This window comes from Saccopteryx bilineata, chromosome X, assembly GCF_036850765.1.
Source record: "Saccopteryx bilineata isolate mSacBil1 chromosome X, mSacBil1_pri_phased_curated, whole genome shotgun sequence".
NCBI lineage: Eukaryota > Metazoa > Chordata > Mammalia > Chiroptera > Emballonuridae > Saccopteryx > Saccopteryx bilineata.
In genome coordinates this window covers 76,592,484-76,609,889 of record NC_089502.1, presented here as the reverse complement: position 1 = coordinate 76,609,889, position 17,406 = coordinate 76,592,484, and the positions used below count along the sequence as shown (strand labels likewise).

The following is a 17,406-nucleotide window of genomic DNA, read 5'->3' as shown; positions in this document are numbered from 1 at the left end:
TATTCAGTAAGCATGTCTAAAAAATAGATACTTTCTTACATAACCATGCTGTCCATGTTATCTTAAAACATGAGTAATTTACAATAGCACCTAATATCCAACCCATTATAGAATTTCTCAGATTATCTCAAAGGAGTGTCAAGTAGTTGGTTTGTAAGTATATGAACAAAGTCTATATTACATTTGATTATCTCCTCTTTTTTCTAGCTTTATTGAAGTTGCTACAGACTAAATGTTTGTGCCCCCTCAAATTAATATGTTGGAACCTAATGCCCAATGTGATGATATTTGGAGGTGGGGCCTTTGGGAGGGATTAGTTCATGTGGACAGAATCCTCCTGAAGGGATTAGTGCTCTTATAAAGGAAGCCCTGGAGAGATCCCTTGCCCATTCCCAAATGTGAGGACACAGTGAGAAGATAGGCTATGAAATCGCAGCAGGCTCTCCCCGACACTGAATCTGTCAGTGCCTCAGTTTTGGACTTTCCTGCCTCTAGGACTGTGAGAAATACATTTCTGTTGTTTACAAGCCACATAGTATATAGTATTTTTTAAAGCAGCCCAAACAGACTAAGACACAGTGTAATTGACAATTAAAACTTGTGTACAGTTCTGCCTGACCTGTGGTGGTGCAGTGGATAAAGCATTGACCTGGAATGCTGAGGTCACCAGTTTGAAACCCCAGGCTTGCCTGATCAAGGCACATATGGGAGTTGATGCCTCTTTCTTCTTCTTCTTCTTCTTCTTCTTCTTCTTCTTCTTCTTCTTCTTCTTCTTCTTCTTCTTCTTCTTCTTCTTCTTCTTCTTCTTCCTCCTCCTCCTCCTCCTCCTCCTCCTCCTCCTCCTCCTCCTCCTCCTCCTCCTCCTCCTCCTCTTCTTCTTCTTCTTCTTCTTCTTCTTCTTCTTCTTCTTCTTCTTCTTCTTCTTCTTCTTCTTCTTCTTCTTCTTCTTCTCCTCCTCCTCCTCCTCCTCCTCCTCCTCCTCCTCCTCCTCCTCCTCCTCCTCCTCCTCCTCCTCCTCCTCCTCTCTTCTTCTTCTTCTTCTTCTTCTTCTTCTTCTTCTTCTTCTTCTTCTTCTTCTTCTTCTTCTTCTCTCTCTCTCCCTACCTCCTGTGTAAAATAAATAAATAAAATCTTTTAAAAATTGTGCACAATTTGATAATTTGATACAGGTATACTTTGTGAAATATTCACCACAATCAAGGGGGAAGGGAATAATGGGGGAAATGTTGGTTAAAGCAGTGGTCCCCAACCTTTTTTGGGCCACGGACCGGTTTAATGTCAGAAAATATTTTCACGGACCAGCCTTTAGGGTGGTACAGATACATGTATCGTGTGACCGAGACAAGCGTCAAGAGTGAGTCTTAGATGGATGTAACAGAGGGAATCTGGTCATTTTTAAAAAATAAAACATCGTTCAGACTTAAATATAAATAAAACAGAAATAATTAAGTTATTTATTCTTTTTCTGCGGACCAGTACCAAATGGCCCACAGACCGGTACCGGTCCGCGCCCTGGGGGTTGGGGACCACTGGGTTAAGGCGTACAATGTTTCAGTTATGCAGAATGGTGATTATCTCTAAATCTCTTAGTATAGAGCAGTCTTTGCTTCACTTTTTCTTTTTCAAGCTATTGCCTTCTTGTATGAAGTGGGTCAGTTGTCCTATAGAAAATCCCACATTTTTTGTTGATTTTCTTCCTTGTGCTGTCATTTACTTTAGTCCTCCATACCCTAACCCCGTATTTTTCTGTAATGGAAGTTAGCTTTAGAGATTTGATGGTATTCAAGTTCAAGTTTTTTTGTTGTGTGTTTTGTTTTGTTTTTATCAAGAATACTTCACAGGAGTTGCTGTGTAATTCACTTTGAATCACATTTGTAGGCACAACTTTTTATCTAATGGTGTAATGCTTTAATGATCATTGGCAGAATTATTTCACTAGGAGTATCAAAATGTTGATTTCCTAATTTTATCTTCCATATTAATTAGTTGGAAGTCTTTTGAACTTAAACTTTCCATCGTCAAATAGGGCTATATTGGATTACCTGTAAAGGGAAAGCAGGGTAGATGCTTAATTCTTGATCTTGGACTTGAATACCAATTTTCAGAATAAAGAGAGTTGGTGCCCTAGTTACTTACTTTCAGTGATGTCCAATGAGTTATATGTATTTGTTCTCTATCATCAAATCATGTTTATTTAAAAAATGTATTCAATGCCTGACCAGGCGGTGGCGCAGTGGATGGAGCGATGCACTGGGATGCAGAGGACCCAGGTTCGAGACCCTGAGGTTGCCAGCTTGAGTGAGGGCTCATCTGGTTTGAGTAGAGCTCACCAGCTTGGAAGGTCGCTGGCTCGAGCAAGGGGTTAGTTACTCCATCTGCTGAAGGCCCACAGTCAAGGCACATATGAGAAAGTAATCAATGAACAACTAAGGTGTCACAACAAAAAACTAATGATTGATGCTTCTCATCTCTCTCCATTCCTGTCTGTTTGTCCCTATCTATCCCTCTCTCTGAAAAAAAAATTTAATAAAATGTATTCAATGGGTTTCAGTTGATCACATTCATTATTCTTGTTAATACCTCAATTGTCCCATTTTTTTTTACCAGTGTTGCCTCCCATATCCCTCTGACACTACTCATTAGGATTCCATAGCTTACTTGATTTCTGGCATAAAGCTTATCATATGTATTTCCTGTTCTGGACCTGCCAATTCTCTAAGGTGTCCTAGTTAATTTATATTATTTTAAGCAATAGCTTTATTGAGGTATAATTTATACAGTATAAAATTCACATATTTAAAATATACAATTTTGCCTAACCAGTGGTGGTGCAGTGGATAGAACATTGACCTGGGATGCTGAGGACCCAGGTTTGAAACCCTGAGGTTGCTGGCCTGAGTGTGGATTCACCCGGCTTCAGTACAGGCTCACCAGCTTGAGTGTAGGATCATAAACATGACCCCACAGTCACTGGCTTGAGCCCAAAGGTTGTTGGCTTGAAGCTCAAGGTCTCTGGCTTGAGCCCAAGTTTGCTGTCTGAGCAAGGAGTCATTCGCTCAACTGGAGCCCCACGGTCAAAGCACGTATGAGAAAGCAATCAATGAACGACTAAAGTGACGCAACTACGAGTTGATGCATCTTATCTCTCTCCCTTCCTGTCTGTCTAATTGTCTTTCTCTCCCTCTTGCTAAAAAATAAAATATACAATTTAATGATTTTAGTAATTTTTTTTTTTTTTTTTTTTTTTTTTTTTTTTTTTTTTTTTTTTTTTTTTTTTTTTACAGAGGCAGAGATAGACAGGGACAGACAGACAGGAACGGAGAGAGATGAGAAGCATCAATCATCAGTTTCTCGTTGCGCGTTGCGACTTCTTAGTTGTTCATTGATTGCTTTCTCACATGTGCCTTGACCGCGGGCCTTCAGCAGACCGAGTAACCCCCTGCTGGAGCCAGCAACCTTGGGTCTAAGCTGGTGAGTTCTTTGCTCAAGCCAGATGAGCCCGCGCTCAAACTGACGACCTTGGGGTCTCGAACCTGGGTCCTTCCGCATCCCAGTCCGATGCTCTATCCACTGCGCCACCACCTGGTCAGGCTTTAGTAATTTTTTTATAGTTGTGCAACCATGACCTCAACTGGATTTTAGAACATTTCCGTAAGACTACAAAATTGCTGTACCCTTCTTCAGTCAATCCTCTTTCCTACCCTTAGCCCTGGTCAACCATTAATCTTCTTTTGATATCTATAGATTTGCCTTTTCTAGAGATTTTATATAAATGGAATCATACATTATATAGTCTTTGCATCTAGCTGCTTTCACTTAGCATTTTTGTTGTTGTTTTTAATTTTAATTGAGATGTAATTAATACACCATAAAATTTACCACATTACAGTATACAACTCAATGGTTTTTAGTATATATATTCACAAAGCTGTTTAACCACCACTACTATGTGATGCCAGAATATTTTCATCACACCAAAAAGAAACTCTGGACTGGTCCGCAGTCACTTCCCAGTTCCCCCTTTCCTTCCCCCAGCTCCCGGCAACCACTAACCTACCTTCTTCTTCTATAGATTTGCCTACCATGGACATTTTATATAAATGGAATCATACAGTATATGGCCTTTTGACCTGGCTTCTTTCACTCAGTGCAGTGTTTTCAAGGTTCATTCATGTTATAGCATGTGTCAGTATTAGTTCATTCCTTTTTATGTCTGAGGAGTATTCCATTGTATGAATATACCACATTTTGTTTATCAATTCATCAGATGATGGACATTTTGGGTTGTTTCCACTTTTTGGGTAATGTCAATGTAAGAAATATCCAAACCTGTGTAGAATTTTTATGGGTTTATTTGAGTTAAACTGATGATGTGCCCGGAAACAAAATCTCACATGCTCTGAAGAACGATAGTTTTGCAGTTCCTTTTATACCTTTGGAATTAAAGAGGGACCTTAAGAAAGATTCCATGAACATGAGAGAAAACAAGGCAAAGAAATCTCTATGATCACATTACAGGATAGTCAACAAGATTATGTGCTCTCCTGAGGGTGGTTATATTTCCAAAGGGTCCGAAAAAGAGGCATTTCAAAGGCACATGAATGTAGATGCACAAAAACAATGTCTAGGTCTTGCTTAAGTCAAAGATAAACCTTTTATATGCATGGAATGTGACTACCCACCATGACCTACCCAGTTAGGAATTTATGACCAGATCAATCTGTGAGGTTACTTTTGGTTAGATTTACTATAAAACCTTATTTTTGTTTGCAGCAATATGGTAGTTAATTCTATGTTTAACCCTTTGAGAAACTGTCACACTGTCTTCCAAATCAGCCATACCATTTTACATTCCCACCAGCAGTGGATGAGGTTCCAGAATTCTCCACATCTTTGCCAAAACTTGGTTACTGTTCATCTTTTTTTTTTCCATAGCCATCCTAATGGGTGTAGTCACTTTAGAAAATAGTAGTTCCTCAAAAGCTTAAGCTCAGGTTCTGATCCCTACTTCTCCACCTGCATAGTTTGTTGTAGTTTTGTTTCTTTTTAAAATTTGTTTAGTGACTTGCCTGGATTAATTCTGTATATTTTTCCTCCTCAGTGTGTAGCCCATTGATGTTTCTTCTCTGTTTTTTAAAAAATTATTTTTTCCCCTAAGCCAGGCTTCCTAGGTGTCATACCTGGGTCAGGATAGCTTAGTGAACAGTCAATTATTTGTTAGAGGTTGTCCTGAAATATATACATTGGGTCAGTATCGTCTTCCACCCTTTGTTGATGGAATTGTGTGTGGGTTGGGAAGTATATTCAAAGTTTAGGCAGTTTACAAGTCTCTCCTGATTTTTACTTTCTTCAAGGCCTTCTCATGTCTCCTCTTATCTATGCAAGTCTTTACATTCAACCAGGGAAATGTAGATGGCTAGGGCCCTCTCCAGTAACCTGAGCTTGAACTTTTCAAGTCCCACCAGGGCTGTCTTGTTCTCAGGATTTCTCTGCTAAATTTTAGCAGGCCAGCTCTTCTATTGCTTTCCCCTACCATTATTGTGACCTCAGGTAACTATGTTGTTGATTTTCACTGATCTAAGGAGTTTGCTATTGTTTTCAACACCCCTGGGCATAGGACTTTTTGTGCTCATTCCTAAACAAGTAATTCCAGTCCAGCAGCCAACTAGTTGGTTTTCAAGGCTTTGCCCTGCTTGCCCTTGTAAAATCAGCTCCAGTGGAGCTGGAATGGGGGACATGAACAGCCTCAAGCTAAAACACCACAGATTCCCACTGTTCTTACCCAAGATTCGATAGTTTTTTTGTTTGTTTTTTTTTAAGTGAGAGAAGGCAAGATAGAAAGACAGACTCCCCTGCATGTCCTCCAACCAGGATCCACATAAAGACCCCCATCTGGGTCCAATGCTCAAATCAACTGAGCTATCCTCAGTGCCCAGGGCTGACACTCAGACCAATCAAGCCACTGGCTGTGGGAGGAGAAGAGAGAGAGAAGGGGGAGAGGGAAGGAGGGAGGAGAAGCAGATGGTTGTTTCTCATGTGTGCCCTAACTGGGGATTGAACCTGGGAGGTCCACACGCTGGGCCAACACTCAGTCCACTGAGCCATCTTGCCAGGGCCCGATAAAGTTTTTCAAACACTTCTTTTTTGGGGGTCATATTTCAATTGCAAGTCTTTAAACACTTCTTAATTCATTGTTTAATTTTGGTTTATTTCAATACTCCTAAAATGGTTGTTTTTGACAGTGTTGTACAGTTAAATCATGGTTTTGGGGGAGAGGATTTGTTGAGCTCCTTACTCTGCCTTTCCTGAAGTCCTGCTTAATTTATGTTTTTTTCAAAAGACTTTATTCATTTTAGAGAGAGGAGAGAGAGAGAGAGAAGGTGGGGCAGAAGCAGGATGCATCAACTCCCATATGTTTCACACCAGCGACCTCAGCATTCCAGATTGACACTTTATCCACTGCGCCACCACAAGTCAAGCTAATTTATGTTTTGAAAGATCATTCTGGTAGCAGTAGGAGATCAGCTGGGTGGAGGGGAAACCAGTAGTCAATAGTATAGGATTACTCAGTAAAATTTTACTCAGTAGTACTTTGTAAATTTATAAACAGAAATGGAAAAATATTGATAGTTGGGTTGATTTGTGGGTGGAGATTGACAGAATATGTATGGTGGAAAATCAAGGGATAGGAGAATTAATAGTGCTGGTTACTGTCATTGAGGTCCCACTGTCCATGGAATCTTTCCTAGGTAGAGAAGGAAGTGAAGTCCACAGAGACATGGTGCCCTTGGAAAATAGGTAAGAGGCTTGATAAATTAAAGGTCTTGAGGAAGTTGAAGGGTAAATTCAAGGAATGAAAGGTGTAGAAAGTGTAGAAAAACCAGTAGTTCAGAGAGTAGATTCTGTGTTTGGTTTTGGAGGTAGAGCAATTACAGTTGTCACTGCACAAATGGACAATTGAAATGGAGTTGAGATGAAATTAGAATAAGATTTTCTAAGAAGCTATGAGATTTAGGTATTAGATCATCATGGGGCATGATGAAGATTTTCAGGATGAAAGGGGGAAAGGAAAACAGTTGTTCCCAAAGTCTTCAGTGAAGGTAGGGGAGAAACCAGGAAGTTGACATTTAACTTGAGAAGGTTATAAAACTGAGTAGTATGAACTTTGAAGAAAGATAGGCTATTGAGGGAAGATGCTAAAATAATACTTTGAGGATCCGGTGAAGAAGATGCTAACCTGATCTTGATATATGGGGAGAGGTAAACAACCTCCAAATAAGAGCTTGGTAAAGAAAACAGTAGAATTTGGGACACACTGAGTTAGGGAGAGGAAATGGAGGCTGAATGGATGAGCAAGACCAAAAGCAAGGAAGTGTTAGGAAATGGTAGATAGTTATAGTTTATTTTTTTTATTTTTGTTTAAGCATAGGATGTAATTAAGAGTATAATAGAATATTGGAATCTATGTGGTTAGTTTGAAACTAGAATATAACTAGAACCATTATTGTTAAAAAATATATTGTTAGATGATGTGCTATGGAAACAACTTATTTAGATATCAGGGAAATTTTGGAACTGATATTGGTAGCTGGGAAGTAATTTAACAGTTTTGAAATACTTTGTGACAAATGTGAAATTGGTGTATAATTAGTAACTTATTAATGATGTTGAAATTGAAGTTGACTATAGATTATAATTTTGATAGAAATGTGTTCAATAGACTATGATGAATTCTGATCTTTCTGCATTTAGAAAATTGGAGCTTTAAAAATGTATTGACGTGCCTGACCAGGTGATGGCATAGGGGATAGGGCATCAGATTGGGATGCGGAGGACCCAGGTTCGAAACCACGAAGTCACTGGCTGGAGCACGGGGTCATTGGCCTGAACATGGGATCATAGATATGACCCCATGGTCACTGGCTTGAGCGAGGGGTCACTCGCTCTCTTGTAGCCCCCTGGTCAAGGCAATATGAGAAAAGAATCACTGAACAACTAAGTTGCTGTAATGAACGATTGATGCTTCTCATCTCTCTCCCTTCCTCTCTGTCTGTCCCTGTCTGTCCCTCTCTCTGTCTCTGTCACACACACACACACACACACACAAAATGTATTGACGTTTTGGAACAATCTTTTTCTATTATTTTCCAGAACCATCTGCAAACCACAATATATAAAGGACTATATAAGATCTGCTTCAGTGTGAGGTTTGTCTTTTTTTCCAGTGTGAGGGTTTTGATCTCAGTTGTCCTGTCTGATATGATTGTGTCTATGTATAAGTTAGGTATACAGCTAGAGGGATAGGAGAAGAGAAAATGTAAAGCAAAAATGAGACTGAACTGAAGATGGAGAGCTCATGTTTGGAAAACGTTAAGAAGATTAACTGCTGGGATGGTAATTTGGCACATCTTCAGTCCTGGCTTTCATCTGTTATGAACTGCGAGAACAGTGTAATAATTGGATACAGAGGTGAGTAATTGCTGGCAAAGGGTGGAGGTAGGGAATTGGTTAGCTGGCAAGGAGCCTTAGAGCTAGCTGTTTTATATCAATACTGTGTATTTGGTATTGGTTGATAACAGCAGAAAATTACTTATGATCACTCTGGGGACTTATTATATTGATTTCTACTGTTAATATGAAGGTGCTTAATGGTTACTCTTATAATATGGTATTTATTTTTTTTGTCATTCTAACAGCCATCATTGCACTCTTAGGCTGTCAGAATTCCAGTTCATGAGGCAATCTGTATCACTCTGGTCTAGCCAGATGAGTAGTTCCTATGGACTAGTTTCATGTTCTCTAGAAAAAAAACAAGAAAAAAAAGCAAAGAAGTTGAGTACAGAAAAATATTGATATGATTCTTAGACCCTGGAGAAGTTAAGGCTGGGGCCGTAAGCAGTGAAATGGGGAGAGAACCTCAGGGGTTACCTACAACTCAGTAGGGTGGTATCCATGAAATATAAACACTGGAAGAACTAAGTGTTTTGTGACCTGGCTTAACTTCAAGAATGAAGAAACTTAGATTGAACTGCAATAAAAATATCTATGAAGGCAAGGTTAAATAGGAAGGAAGTATGCTTCGAAGTTAAAGTAGATAGAAATTTAATTGTAATGAAGTATCTTTTTTGAATGAAATATTAGCTATATAGAAATGATAGTTATATTTTAAATATTTCCTTAATATTTAATAGTTAAGAGAATGAATCCTGTCTTTTCCACTTACTAGCTGTGTGGTCATGGGAAAATTACTCACCTTCCCCAAACCTCAGTTTCTTTCCCTACCAAATAAATTAATGAGACTTATCTGGTTATTGTAAGAATTAAATGAAAAAAATACAAATAAGTATATAGCATGATGCCTAGAACATACTTAGAACTCAATATATGGTCACTGTTATCAGGTGGTGGATGTTCAGTAATGTGATGAATTACCCTTCACAGGTAGGTATGCAATTAGTTATTTCTTGTCAAGAGCAGCTTGCAGTAAGAAGTTTTAGGATCAGAACATCTTGAAAATCAGGCTACCATGAGTGCTAATTAGGCCATTGTGAAGGAAGGTAATTTCCATTGTTTCCTGAGTTTGTAACAAATTAGGTCTCCTATACACTTTCCTTCCAGAATAATGCTTTTAACATTAGTATCTTTATTTTTTTTAGAAAGAGACAGGAATAGAGAGAGACACACAGAGAGAGGGGCAGATAAGGATAGTCAGGCAGGAAGGGGGAGAGATGAGAAGCATCAATTCTTCATTGTGGCACCTTAGTTGTTTGCTGATTGCTTTCTCATATGTGCCTTGAGGGGAGGGGGACTACAGCAGAATGAGTGACCTCTTGCTCAAGCCAGTGACCTTTGGACTCAAGCTAGTGACCATGGGGGTCACGTCTATGATCCCATGCTCAAGCCAGTGACCCCACGCTTAAGCTGGTGAGCCTGTGCTCAAACCCCATTGACCTTGGGGTTTCAAACCTAGGTCCTCTCCATCCCAGTCTGACACTCCATCCACTGCACCACTGCCTGGTCAGGCTTAACATTAGTATCTTTAGTTAGAGTTTCCATTAGTGTTTGTAATATTTTTGTTTATTTGACTTGGATCGTGAATTTTGGAGAAGATGGCAAAGTGATGGACAGGTCAGGTGGACAGGCTGTGCTGGTTGAAGACAGTAGATAGTAAGAGTATGAAAGGTAAAGATGTCACCATAGTTAGTGTGGATCACCTTTTGTATCTAATTCATTTAAATTTTTAAAATTGATTTTAGAGAGGAAGAGAGAAAGAGAGAGACAGGAACATTGACCTGTTCCTGTATGTGCCCTGACCCGGGATCGAACCAGCAACTATTGTGCTTCTGGACAATGCTCCAACCAATGGAGCCATTTGACCAGGGCCTGCCTCTAATTCATTTAGGTCACTTATCTGGGTAGAATGAAGCAGAATACCTGGAATTGAAGTGTCACAGGGATGCTGAAACAGAGATCCTAATGAGGCTCTCTGGCCCGCCTATCTAAGGTAAGAAGGAGATAGGCTTCTCAGTCTAGATTTTTATGGACCTAAGTGAGTTAGGCCTAAAAAAGAGCCATGGAAGAGAGTGTTACAGGTATAGGATTTTTGTCTTTGTTGTTATTTCAAATTCTGTTTGAAGAGTCTCTGATTTAAAAATATTTTTCCTTTTGGCCCTGGCCGGTTGGCTCAGCGGTAGAGCGTCGGCCTAGCTTGCGGAGGACCCGGGTTCGATTCCCGGCCAGGGCACATAGGAGAAGCGCCCATTTGCTTCTCCACCCCTCCGCCGCGCCTTCCTCTCTGTCTCTCTCTTCCCCTTCCCGCAGCCGAGGCTCCATTGGAGCAAGGATGGCCCGGGCGCTGGGGATGGCTCTGTGGCCTCTGCCCCAGGCGCTAGAGTGGCTCTGGTCGCAACATGGCGACACCCAGGAGGGTCGCAACATGGCGACGCCCAGGATGGGCAGAGCATCGCCCCCTGGTGGGCAGAGCGTCGCCCCCTGGTGGGCGTGCCGGGTGGATCCCGGTCGGGCGCATGCGGGAGTCTGTCTGACTGTCTCTCCCTGTTTCCAGCTTCAGAAAAAAAATGCAAAAAAAAAAAAAATATTTTTTTCCTTTTGAATGCTTTATTTTTTTAAGAGAATTTTTAGGTTCACAGCAAAATTGAACTGGAAGGACGTAGAGTTCCTATGCACCCTTTGCCCACCGTCCTTAAACACAGCCTCCCACAGTCACCATCCTGCACCATCCCGTGCATTTGGTACAGCCGATGAATGTACATCGACAGATCATAATCCCCCAAAGTCCCCAGCTTACATTAGGGTTCACTCTTGGTGTGTACATTGTGTTGGTTCTGACAAAAGTATAATGATGTGTTTCCACCATTATAGTATCACAAAGAATAATTTCACCACCCTAAAAATCTGTGCTTTGTCTATTTATACTTCTCTCCTCCCTAACTCCTGACAACCATTGATCTTTTTACTATAGTTTTGATCTAATTTTTAAAACAGTTTTATTGAAGTATAATTCACACACCACACAATCCCCCCATTTAAAGTGTACAATTCAATTGTATAATTGAATATGCTGTTCTTTTTTTAAAAATTATTTTTATTTATTTATTCATTTTAGAGATGAGAGAGAGAGAGAAGGGGGAGGAGCAGGAAGCATCAACTCCCATATGTGCCTTGACCAGGCAAGCCCAGGGTTTTGAACCAGCGACCTCAGCGTTCCAGGTCGATGCTTGATCCACTGCGCCACCACCAGTCAGGCTCAATATGCTGTTCTTTAAAAAAAAAAAAAATGTACTTTTGGTTTCATTGATTTTCTCTATTGATTTCCTGTTTTCAATTTCATTGATTTCTTTTATTATTCCTTTTCTTCTGCTTACTTTGGTTTTAATTTGCTTTTCTTTTTCTTGTTTTTTAAGGTGAAAATTTAGATTATTGGTTTTAGCTTTCTTACTTTCTAATGTAGACATTCAATGATATAAACTTTCCTTGAAGCACTGCTTTAGCAGCCTCCTTATTTTGATAAGTTGTGTTTCTATTTTCATTTAGCCAAATTTTTTTTTTCTTGAGAGAGAGAGAGGGACAGAGAGAGAGAAAGAGAGATAAAGGGAGTGAGAGAGAGGCAGGGAGGGAGATAGATGGGAAGCATCAATTCATAGTTCTGTCACTTCAGTTGTTCCTTGATTTCAGGTGTACAAGATAGTATTTGACAATCATATACTTTACAAAGTATTACCCCCTGATAGTTGCATAACCCACCTGGCACCATGTAGAGTTATTACACTATTGTTAACTATATTCCCTATGCTGTACTTTACTTCCACATGACCACTTTGCAATTACCAATCTACAATTCTCAATACCTTCACATTTTCCCCAATCCCCCTCCCATCTAGCAACTCTCAGTCTCTTCTCTGTATCTATGAGTCAGTTTCTGTTTTGTTTGTTTGTTTACATTATTCATTAGATGCCACATATAAGTGAAATCATATGGTATTTGTCTTCTCTGGATGACTTATTTCACTATTTCACTTAGCATAATAGCCTATAGATCTATCCATGTTGTCACAAATGGTAAGATATCATTCTTTTTTTATGGCTAAGTAGTGTTCAATTGTGTAAATGTATCACAGCTTTTTTATCCACTCACCTACTGTTGGGCCCTTGGGTTGCTTCCATATCTTGTCTATTGTAAATAATGCTGCAATGAGCATAGGGGTGCATATATTCTTTTAAATTAAAGTTTTGGGTTTCTTTGGATGGGGGGTGTTGCATTTTTATTTGAAAAGCTTGGATAGCTTCAATATACAGGTCATGGCAAAATCTTGACACCTTGCAATACATTACATTCCCAAAGGTACCAAACAGTAAAGTAAAATTAACACTTCCATTACAGGAAATTTGTAACAGATAATATAAAATTGAAAGGTGGGAAAAAAGGTGACACTGATTTCCTAAGATAGACCTCTTTACAATTAGGGTCTACAGGTCCGATCTGTAAGGCAGCGGTGAAAGGCAGAGCTCCCGTCTGGCTCTGGGTAACCTGGTAACAAAATCAGCCCACAATGCTGTTCTGGCTGCTGTGACATCACATATTGCCTAAAACAACTAGAGTTCTTTTTTTTTTCAATAATAATGACTGTGTATTTTATTTCCCTTAGTTTTCTTTATAATTTTAATATTTTTGGCTGAATTCTTTTTTTGATTAATTTTAATGAGGTGATATTGATAAATCAGGGTACATATGTTCACAGAAAACATCTCTAGGTTCTTTTGACATTTGATTATGTTGCATTCTCATCACCCAAAGTCCAGTTGTCTTCTGTCACCTTCTAACTGGTTTTCTTTGTGCCCCTCCCCTCCCCCAACCACTCCCTCTCCTTCCCCCCACCCTGTAACCCCCACACTCTTGTTCATGTCTCTGAGTCTCATTTTTATGTCCCACCTATGTATGGAATCATATAGTTCTTAGTTTTTTCTGATTTACTTATTTTGCTCAGTATAATGTTATCAAGGTCCATCCATGTTGTTGTAAATGATCCGATGTTATCATTTCTTATGGCTGAGTAGTATTCCATAGTATATATGTACCAAAGCTTTTTAATCCACTCGTCCACTGAAGGACACTTGGACTGTTTCCAGATCTTCGCTATTGTGAACAATGCTGCCGTAAACATGGGGTGCATTTCTTCTTTTCAAACAGTGCTATGGTGTTCTTGGGGTATATTCCTAAAAGTGGTATAGCTGGGTCAAAAGGCAGTTCGATTTTTAATTTCTTGAGGAATCTCCATACTGTTTTCCACAGTGGCTGCACCAGTCTGCATTCCCACCAGCAGTGCAGGAGGGTTCCCTTTTCTCCACATCCTCGCCAGCACTTACTCTGTGTTGTTTTGTTGATGAGCGCCATTCTGACTGGTGTGAGGAGATATCTCATTGTGGTTTTAATTTGCATTTCTCTAATGATTAGTGATGTTGAGCATTTTTTTCATATGCCTATTGGCCATCTGTGTGTCCTCTTTGGAGAAGTGTCTATTCATTTCTTTTGCTCATTTTTGGATTGGATTGTTTGCCTTCCTGGTATTAAGTTTTACAAGTTCTTTATAAATTTTGGTTATTAACCCCTTATCAGATGCATTGTCAAATATATTCTCCCATTGTGTAGTTTGTCTTTTTATTCTGTTCTTATTGTCTTTAGCTGTGCAGAAGCTTTTTAGTTTGATAAAGTCCCATTTGTTTATCCTGTCTTTTATTTCACTTGCCTGTGGAGACAAATCGGCAAATATATTGCTGCGAGAGATGTCAAAGAGCTTACTGCCTATGCTTTCTTTTAAGATGCTTATGGTTTTACGGCTTACATTTAAGTCTTTTATCACTTCAGATTTGGGGAGTGACTCGTCCCAGGGGTTATGGTGGCTGTCTCCCAAAATGTTTCTCCTTGTGCCTCCTAGATTATTCTCTCTTCCTGCTACTCCGGTCCTTTCCTCTCTCCCCATCCCCTGGAGCCCCGGGTGAGTGGTTGTGAGAGAGGTGTTCTGCGCAGCCCCTTTAAGAAAAATCCTGGGTCTGAGAAATCAGTCTCTTTCTCACAAATAGTATCCTGACTTGTTTCTAGCTAAATACTGTCCATACGCCTCTTCTAAGCTCTGGGGCTGCAGGCTGGGGCTTTGTTCCTGGGATTCAGGACCCTCCCCTCTCTGCTAAACTCACTTCCCACCACGCGAGTCTCTCCCAGCTGCTGTTCGCTCTGGGAAGCTGGGCAGCCCTCTCCGCTTTTCCGCTTTTCCGCTTTTTCTACCAGTCTCGGTGTGGTTTCTTCAGTGTTCCTTGGTTGAAGAGTCCTCTTAGTTTAGTCCAAAGTTGGTTTTTCCAGATGATGGTTCTTAATATTAGTTTGTAATCCACTTTTGTTCTGGGAGGTGGATGTTGGTACATCTGCCTACTCTAACACCATCTTGTCTTCCTCCAACAACTAGAGTTCTGAAAATAGTTAATAGGGGAGTGGTTTCTGGAGGACGAGGGCAGGTGGAATTTAAATAAGATGCATATGAGACAGGCCATAGAAAGTATGCCAAGTTAAATTCAGTACATAATTTTTTATGTGTATTCACTTGATATCCAGACAAAGCGTGTGCTGTTAGTAGTCATTGTGATGATCACCATGTTGCTGGCTTTTCCCATTAATTCATACCATCCTGACTACAGTCCTAGTGGGGCCAAAGCCATACAACCACAGGGTAAGTGGGAGTAGCTGCCGTGGGCCTGCTGGGCAGCCATAACCCTGCTTCCAACCCTGACTCTGACCTCCTCCCCTTCTTCCTCCAGCCCCACTCCTGTGGTTCCATCCATTGCAGTCCCCACAACCCCTAGAGCCACACTGCTACTGTTGATAAACCTCTTTGGGCGGGGGCACCTTGATTTCACACTCATCTCCACTGATGGTGTAGAACTTTTTCTCTAGAACCTTCTTCACAGGTTCCTCTTCTTTAAAGGTCATGAAAACAAAACCTTAAAAAAAAAAAAAAAGAAAACAAAACCTTGTCTTTTGTTTGACTTTACATCCATTGGAAGCTCAATGGCTTTGATCTCCTTAAACTCACCACAGCACTGTGATATCCTCTGTGGCTTTGGGAATCAGACCCCCCCAACACACACATGTTCTTTATTGGGTCCTTCTTCATGGCCATGGTCTTTGTGTGGTCAGTGGCACTCCATTCCTGCCTGTGCTACTGATCTAGGACCTTCTCCACACTGGCTGCATCTTTGAAGTCAGTAAACCCAAACCCTCTTTTTTTTTATTTTTATTTTATTTATTTATCCATTTTGGAGGGGAAAGAGAGAGAGAGAGAGGAGAGAGAGGAGAGGGAGACAGGTGGGAGGAGCTGGAAGCATCAACTCCCATATGTACCTTGACCAGGCAAGCCCAGGGTTTTGAACAGGCAACCTTAGCATTTCCAGGTCGACATTTTATCCACTGTGCCACCACAGGTCAGGCATCCCCAAACCCTCTTGACCAGCCAGCATTGCGATCCATTTTTTTTAAAAGATTTTATTTATTTATTTATTTATTTATTTATTACAGAGTCAGAGAGAGGGATAGATAGAGACAGATAGGAACAGAGAGAGATGAGAAGCATCAATCATCAATTTTTTGTTGTGACCCCTTAGTTCTTCATTGATTGTTCTCCCATATGTGCCTTGACTGTGGGCCTTTGGCAGACCGAGCAACCCCTTGCTCAATCTAGCAACCTTGGGTCCAAGCTGGTGAGCTTTTGCTCAAACCAGATGAGCCTGTGCTCAAGCTGGCAACCTCAGGGTCTCGAACCTGGGTCCTTCCGCATCCCAGTCCGGCGCTCTATCCACTGCGCCACCGCCTGGTCAGGCGCGATCCATTTTTTTTAAATTATTTATTGATTTTATTTTTTTTGTTTATTCATTTTTATTAGGGAGAGAGAGAGAGAGAGAGAGAGAGAGAGAGAGAGAGAGGAAAGAGATAGAACAGAGGGAAGAGCAGGAAGCATCAACTCCCATATGTGCCTTGACCAGGCAAGCCCAGGGTTTCAAACCAGCAACCTCAGCATTCCAGGTCAATGCTTTACCCAGTGCGCCACCACAGGTCAGGCCGACCATTTTTATTGTACAGTCACCGACCTCTCCAAATTTGGTAAAATAATCCTTTATGTCCTTTTTGCTGGCAAGCCAGCTCAAGCCAAAAATGAATCTTTTCCTGAATCCTCCACATTCTTCCTGGCCTCGACCTGGGCGCTGCGCCGTTCCGGTTGCTGGCAGGGGAAGTCACTTGTCCACCTTCCTCTAGCGCCCATGTGCCTGCGGCAGCCAGCGACTAATGTGCGCGGGCAGCCTCCTGTCCACTGGCATCTCTCATCTCCATAGGATGGATGCACCTCATTCTTTTCCACCTGTTAGGCCGGGATGTGGCGGCTCCTCGCCAGGACACCTGCTTGTCTCCACCCGCTGGGAAAGACGTCAGGCTCCACCACGCCCAGCACACCAGTGGGAGAAGGCGCGCTCTGCTGACTGGCAGCCATGGGTCCACAACCAAGCCTGCGGACCAACCGGCTCGCTGGGACCCACAGTCGACCGTTGCCTCTCTTCTGCGGATTTAACTGAGTTTGTTTTTTGTGGGGTTTTTTTGTTTGTTTGTTTCTTTTTTTTACAGAGACAGAGAGAAAGTCAGAGAGAGGGATAGATAGGGACAGACAGGAATGGAGAGATGAGAAGCATCAATCATTAGTTTTTCGTTGCGTATTGCGACACCTTAGTTGTTCATTGATTGCTTTCTCATATGTGCCTTGACCTCGGCCTTCAGCAGACCGAGTAACCCCTTGCTTGAGCCAGCGACCTTGGGTCCGAGCTGGTGAGCTTTTGCTCAAACCAGATGAG

The 17,406-nt window shown here is 41.1% G+C and overlaps 1 pseudogene; it reads right to left on the bottom strand.

The window, feature by feature from the left end:
• Positions 1-15,187: 15,187 nt before the first annotated feature.
• On the bottom strand, positions 15,188-17,051 carry LOC136317699 (heterogeneous nuclear ribonucleoprotein A/B pseudogene; annotated as a pseudogene).
• Between the last annotated feature and the right edge of the window lie 355 nt (positions 17,052-17,406).